We start from the raw sequence: 7,211 nt of genomic DNA, 5'->3' as shown, positions 1-7,211 counted from the left end.
AGTTGGTATCTAAAGTTGGTCTCCCTAGCATTTTCCAATCTTTTGTACCCAATTTCTCCGTCTCCTCTCTATCCCCTATGTGTTTGAGTGACACATGTCCCAATTTATTATTAAAGAAACACGATATTTTGTAGTTCCCTTTTTACCCTTGCCATTGATAAGGAAGGGACGATGGGGGAGGGGGAGAACGATGGAGGAGGGGTACATTCAGCCAGATCTGTTTTTTAATTAATACAACAACATGAATTAAAAAATATAGTGTTTCTTTAATAATAAATTGGGACACATGTCATTCAAATACATTAGAATAGAACATCTTAACTCGTCTTAACTATATCCAAGGCCTAAAGCAGTGGCGGATCTAAGAATTTTTCAAAGAAGGGGCAATATTCGATTGAAGATTACTAGCAATGTTTCATAACTTTATAATTAAAAAATACAGAGAGAGCCACATAAAAAAAATTATTATTATAAAAAAAACATATTATAAAAAAAATAGAAATAAAAAACCAGAAGAAAAAAAGACCAAAAGGGGACAAATTAAACACAAACCTTGAGATTTGGGGCCGTTGGCTTCTTCAATTCAATTTAGGACTCTCTTTATATTAAATTATTAATAATATTAATTGTATTTTGGCAATGGGTTCCTATCTGCGGAATATAAGGTTTTATTCCTATTTTTTTTCATTGCCCTGGTCCAAAACGAGTCGTTTTGGCCAGGGACTTTAAAAATAAAATGCATGCGGTTGTGCTGCGTGCAACAGCCCAACAACGCAACACCACAGCAAACAAAAAGCAATTTCGCAGAGGCATTTCTTCGAGCAGATTGTGGGCACTTCCATGGCAGAGTTGAGGGGCAAATTCCACAACCTCCAGAGCTCTTTCCGGCTAGAGGATGCACCTCCTTGCGCCTCTGTAGGTCCGCCTCTGGCCTAAAGGTCGTCAGTTACAAAGATCAATACCTTTTTAGAGATTGCATTCACAGTTTCATGAATTAAAAAAAGACAGTATTTTTTTAGGGATTCATATGCTTTCTTAATTTTTTTAGTCAACAGTGAGAGCCTTATTCAGTTACTTGACATTCCATGAAAAAAAAAAAAAAAACTTTTAGCACATACTACTATAACTATATTTGGCAACATGTTACATTTTTGCAGATTTGTTTCGTAGAGTAAAAATTAGCTCACCCATTAAACTAACATGTGAAGAATTGCAAAGACAAACATGACACGACAGGTTCATCTATAATTTAAAAAAAAAAAAAATCATTTTAAAAATTTATATGTTACAACAAGTTTATTGTCTAAACATTATACATAAGAAACATCTATTCTAAATTGTCCAAATTAAATAATCAAAAGTATAAAAGAATTAAATTAAAAAAAACATAATATATTTACTTCTTAACAAGTCACTGATGAGTTTCTTACGTAGGTACTATAGTGGCGGCTTCCCCCTTCCCTCCTACTTGACACCTAGGTTTGAAACCCCAAGGAGTTTCTTCCCTCCCAATGTAACCAAAAAAACAATTAATACTAACATACAAGGGTGTAAGCTGGCTTTAGAAAGCTCGAGTTCATATTGAATTTGAATCGAATTTGCTCATAAAAGGAACAAGACAAATCGAGCTTGGTTCGTTTAAGAAACAAATATATGTTTTGTTGATAAGCTTGTGAACATATCAATGATAAGAGTTTTGCGTTGAAATTGTGCATTGAACAATAATTTCCAAGAAACTACATCCAAAAAAAAAACCTCAAAGCATTTGTGTTTGCTTTCTTCTTTTTGAAGTTTTACATCTGCTTTGTAATTTTTTTTTTATTAAAGAAAGTACTTTGTAATTTTTATACAAAAGAAAGTACTTTGTATTATTCTTAATATATTATGTTTGTATTTTTATTTTTTGAATCTCATGTTTAAAAGTATTTTTTAAATATCAATCACTTTGATGTTAGTTTATTATTGTAAATTAGCTCAATACAATTTGAGCTCATATCAAGCTCAACTAGTAAAAAAAAATTTCAAATCACGCTTCAAATTTTAAACAATTCAAGCTAGAACACTATGATATTTGACTCGACTCGTCTCGTCACACGCCTGTATGAATATGACATATTTCTAATGGGTATCTGACGAGTCGGCTCAATCCAAGGCAACGTCTACGGTGGACTTAGCGCATCAATGCGCCAATTTTTCAAAACTGCCACAGCAAGTAGCAGGTAATATTATATGTATATATATATTATATTTCAAAAATTAAAATAAAAAGAAATAGAAAAGATTATGGTGGTGCTCTCCACATCCTAACATATATATCCATCTCAACCCTAATCAATTCCTAATTTCATTTGAGATTTGTTTTTCTGAAACAGAAAAGCTGCTCTTTTATCACTCTCTCGACAGCGACGAATAATCCACCCATCTCAACTGCCAACTCCTCTATTTCTTGACGACGGAGTCTTCCTCCCATGTACAGGTTGCTTAGCTCTCTTTTCTCTTGATAGTGACGATGGCTTGATGCAAACTGCACGCGCCATCTTCGATCTCATCTTAGCCCAGGTATGATGTGTGTATATTCAAATCTTGGCCCTCATCTCATCACCCTCTAGCAAATATTATTTTCCTTGATTTTGTTTCTTTTTTTTTTATTTTTAATTCTCTTGTATTTCTTGTTGAGCCTAATATTTTCTAGATTTTATATTCTGTTGTAGTTTTTGAGTTGAATTAACTCTCAAGATCCACTTGGTATGAAATTTTAGATTGAAATTCCAATTTTTGGTGGGTGGGTTTCAATATCTACAAATTGAATTATTTTTTGGAAATTGAGATAAAAGATCTAGGTGATTTGAAGTATTTTCTGGAAATTGAATTATCTCGCTGCAAATCAAGAATTTTCTTGTCTCAAAGGAAGTATACCCTAGATTTGTTGCTGGAAACAAGCATGTTGACCTGTCAACCTGTTGAGACGCCATTAGAAGAAGGAAGCTTGGGATTGATATGAATCAAGTGCCAACAGATAAGGGACAATATCATAGATTAGTTGGGCGATTGATGTACTTGGCACACACTTGGCCTGACTTAGGCATGTCTTGGGAATAGTCAGTTAGTTTATGTATAGTCCTAGAGAGCAACATATGCTGTAATAAGAATATTACGGTATTTAAAAGGAAATCCAAGTAAAGGCATATTGTTCAAAAAGAACAATCACCTTAGAGTTGAAGGGTATACAGATGCAGATTGGGCAGGATCGATTAATGATAGACGTTCTACATCAGGTTACTTAATATTTGTGGGAGGTAACTTGGTTACCTAGAGTAGCAAGAAGTAGAATGTAGTTGCTCGGTCTAGTGCATAAGCAGAATATCGAGGCATGAAATTGGGAATATGTGAGATACTTTGGATTCAGAATATGTTAAAGGACTTAGGCCACCAAAGTCCTTGACCTATGAAGTTGTTTTGTGATAACCAGGCCGCACATGATTTTGCACATAATCCAGTACAACACGACATAACTAAACACGTTGAGGTGGATCGATTCTTTATTAAAGAAAAAATAAAAGGGAAGATTATTGAGGTACCACCGATTCGGATAGAAGATCAGCTGGCAGATATACTCACAAAGGCTGTTGCAAGTCACGTGATTTCTAGGTTCCTGTCCAAGTTGGGCATGTGCGACATCTATGCACTAACTTGAGGGGGAGTGTTGACTCTTGTATATAATTAGGTTTCCTTGTTATAGACGTAATACGTGTATTTAGTTAATTCCTCCTTTAACCGGGATTGGTTTCCTTGTAGGGATTGTACTCAGTGTATAAATATCCTCTAAAGAGAAGAATACTACAGTTTTAGTTCTCTCTATTTCAACTAACTCAAACAGGAGCGCCATGATCATTGTTATGCCAACTGTTGGTCTTGTGATAATTGTTATCATAATTGGTGTTATTTTGAGAATGAGGAAGCCAAAGAAACATGTTGAAAGTAAGTACTTATTACTGTATATTGTTCAAGTAATTGCATTGTATTACTAATGTGACAAGCTCAAACTTTCTTAATTTTTCAAATTTTGCAAAGCATTGGATGAAATAAGAAGCGTAGAATCCTTAGAGCAACTCCAGCGAGGTGCCCAAGCCCGAGGCTAGAGGGAGTCCAAGCCAAAAAGCCAATTCCAGGGGGCCACTTTTGCCCGAGCTAGAGGTGGGACCCACGAAGACGGCTGGCCCGAAGGCAGATCTCGCCCGAGTTCGAGCCCCAGGGGGGAGATGACGTCAGCTCTGTGCTCCACCAACAGCTAGAAGACAGGTGTTGTTGTCTGGGCGCTCCGATCGACTGTTCTCCTCCAATCCAACGGCTGGACATTTTTTTGTTACTCCATTTACTTAAGTTTACAATGTAAATAAGGAAGTACCTCCCATTTGGATTCAAATAAAAATACTAGAAAATTAAATTCCCACCAAATCAAAATATGAAAATTCGGTTTTAGTGCAAAATACGATTTATGCTAAAAATGATGGCTCATTAAGTCAATATATACTTCATAATAAAATCCCATAAAATCAAGTTTTCTTATTTGATGTGTAAGGAATAAAAGCCGCCAAAAATTATATTGAAAAAATGATTATTCCGAAAAACCATTTTCATACTTAGTCAATATTGCACCTCCGCTAAAAAATTTCTGGATCCGCCAGTGCCTACCGATACTCTTCACTTTCAACACTAAATCCTCATGCATTTTCTTCTACTTATACTATTATTCACTTTTTACTCAACATTTTATTCACTTTTAAATTGTATTTTTATTTATCATGTTATCCGAAAATTTTATCTGATTGAGATATAAATTTTATAATAAATATTGACACGTACGAACTCAAAAATCTTATATGAAAATATTATCCAAATTAATTGTTTAGGTAAACAAATTTGTGAAAAAAACAAAAAAAAAGAATAGTATTTGCCCTTTGCCATAGCAACGGGTGGAAACACACATTGCTTTTTGCAAGGGCAGCTACTATTCACGTGCATAGTAGCTGCCCTAGTCCCCCCCCCCCCCCCCTCTCCCCCCCTGGCCATGGCAAAGGGCAAATGGGTAGAGTTGCTCTTACAATTCGACTTTAGCACAATTCGTGCTGCGACAGATAACTTTTCTGACTCAAATAAGCTCGAGCAAGGTGGATTTTGTGCTGTGTACCAGGTAGCTAGTTATTTAAGTGTTACAATATTGCATTTTGAGTTCTAATTTACAATTTCCTTGACCAAATTTAAATATAAGCATACATATTTTCAGGGCAGGCTTGCCAACGGGCAAGAAATAGCAGTGAAAAGGTTATCTAGAGATTCTGGACAAGGAGATCAAGAATTTAAGAATGAGATGTTATTAGTGGCTAAGCATCAACCCTGAAATTTATTTAGGCTTCTAGGTTTATGTTTAGAAGGAAATGAAGGGCTTCTTGTGTATGAGTTGGCGGATCCAGAATTGAAAAGCCAACTAGGTGGAATTTACATACTAAACTTGACGATACGAGTAAATTTCATTAATAAGCAGAAAAAGATACACCTAGTCAAGGGGACATAGTAAGTCTTACCCTCAAATGCATCTATACATAAATAAAAGTTTAACAGCAAAAACAAAAGCCACAAGTAATTTCAACAAAATCACAAAATTTTAATTCAATCCCTATGTAAATCTTAGAATACTCAATTTTAAATTAAAACTATAATTAAAGATATAGAAAAAGTAGAGATTTAGAAAATACTTTTTGTTGTAGAAAGTAGCACTACTACAAAAAAGCAAAAAGACGACGGTAAATCACCGTCGTGTATTCGGTTTTTCAATGGTCTTGGAATCCACCGTCATCTTTTCCCTCATAAACCACGACGCTAAATCACCGTCGTTGTTACAATATACAACGTCATCAACAAATACAAAACGACGTCTTTGAACTGCAAAAGATCTAAAAAAGCAGTCGAGGATGAGAATAGACGACCAACTCTCTAAAAAACCGTCGTTAAAAAGGAAAAATATGACACATATTAACAGAACAAGGCCGCAAGATAGACATACAACGACGAAAATTAAAATAAAACGCCGTTAAATATCATTTTCACGACAATAAAAAATATGACGTCTTTAAATACATTAGAAGACGACGTTATTTATACCTACTACGTCGCCTATATAAAAAGAGCCGTCGTAAAATAAATTTTCCACTTCGATTTTTCTATAAAAGATGACGTGGAAATAGTTGTCAGTGTCATTATTTACGACGTATGTATTTATAGAGTAGACGTTGAACAACGAAACAACGTCGGTTACAAATATATGAGAGTCGTATTACAAAATTTATACGTCCTATTTTCAGAAACAAACAACGACGATAAATATTAGACGTTGTTAAATACAACAACGTCGAAAACAAATAAAAACAGACGTGTTTAGTCTGCTAAAGTTCTAAAAAATAGTCGAGGATGAGAATAGACGACCAACTCAAACAAATCACCGTCGTTAAAAAGGAAAAATATGACACATATTAAAAGAACAAGGCCGCAAGATAGACATACAACGACGACAACTAAAACACTACGCCGTTAAATATAATTTTCACGACAAGAAAAAATATGACATCTTTAAATACATGAGAAGACGACGTTATTGAAATCTACTACGTCTCTTATTTACAAACAACCGTCATGAAATAAATTTGAATATTAAGTTTAGCCAGCAGATCAAGAAATTCATCTGCCTTGGGGACACAGAATCATCTATCATTAAATGAGGGCATGATACAAAGTGTGAATTGGCTTCAGAATACAAAGGGATCTTGTTAGTTTGATAGGGCTGATAATCTCACGAGCACATTCTGTACGGAAAAAAAGGAGAAACTAAAAAAACCACAAAAGTACTGAAACATCTTGCAATTACAGGAAGGAATCTGATTTGTCCAATTGGTTAACTGACTTAAAGATCAATTGATAAGGACATTTCACCAGATTTTCAATATCTTTTCACCACCTTTGTTTTTTCTTGGGGGTGGAAACTTGTCCATGATTTCAACAGAATCATCACTCGAATCCCCATCTTCATTATCAGTTTCTTCCTTCGTAGGTACTATTTGCTCCCCATCATTGGTGCACTTTGCACCTTCTCCAGAGCGGAAAATGACAAGATCAAATAAAGGTGTACTTTTGCTGGAAATCAACACCAAAAGACACAG

At 34.9% G+C, this 7,211-nt stretch overlaps 1 pseudogene; it reads left to right on the top strand.

The window, feature by feature from the left end:
* The window catches only part of LOC18788133, a 16,437-nt pseudogene continuing 11,407 nt past the window's right edge, over window positions 2,182–7,211 (top strand).

Source organism: Prunus persica, chromosome G1, assembly GCF_000346465.2.
Source record: "Prunus persica cultivar Lovell chromosome G1, Prunus_persica_NCBIv2, whole genome shotgun sequence".
Taxonomy (NCBI): domain Eukaryota; kingdom Viridiplantae; phylum Streptophyta; class Magnoliopsida; order Rosales; family Rosaceae; genus Prunus; species Prunus persica.
This window is presented reverse-complemented; position numbering and strand designations above follow the sequence as displayed.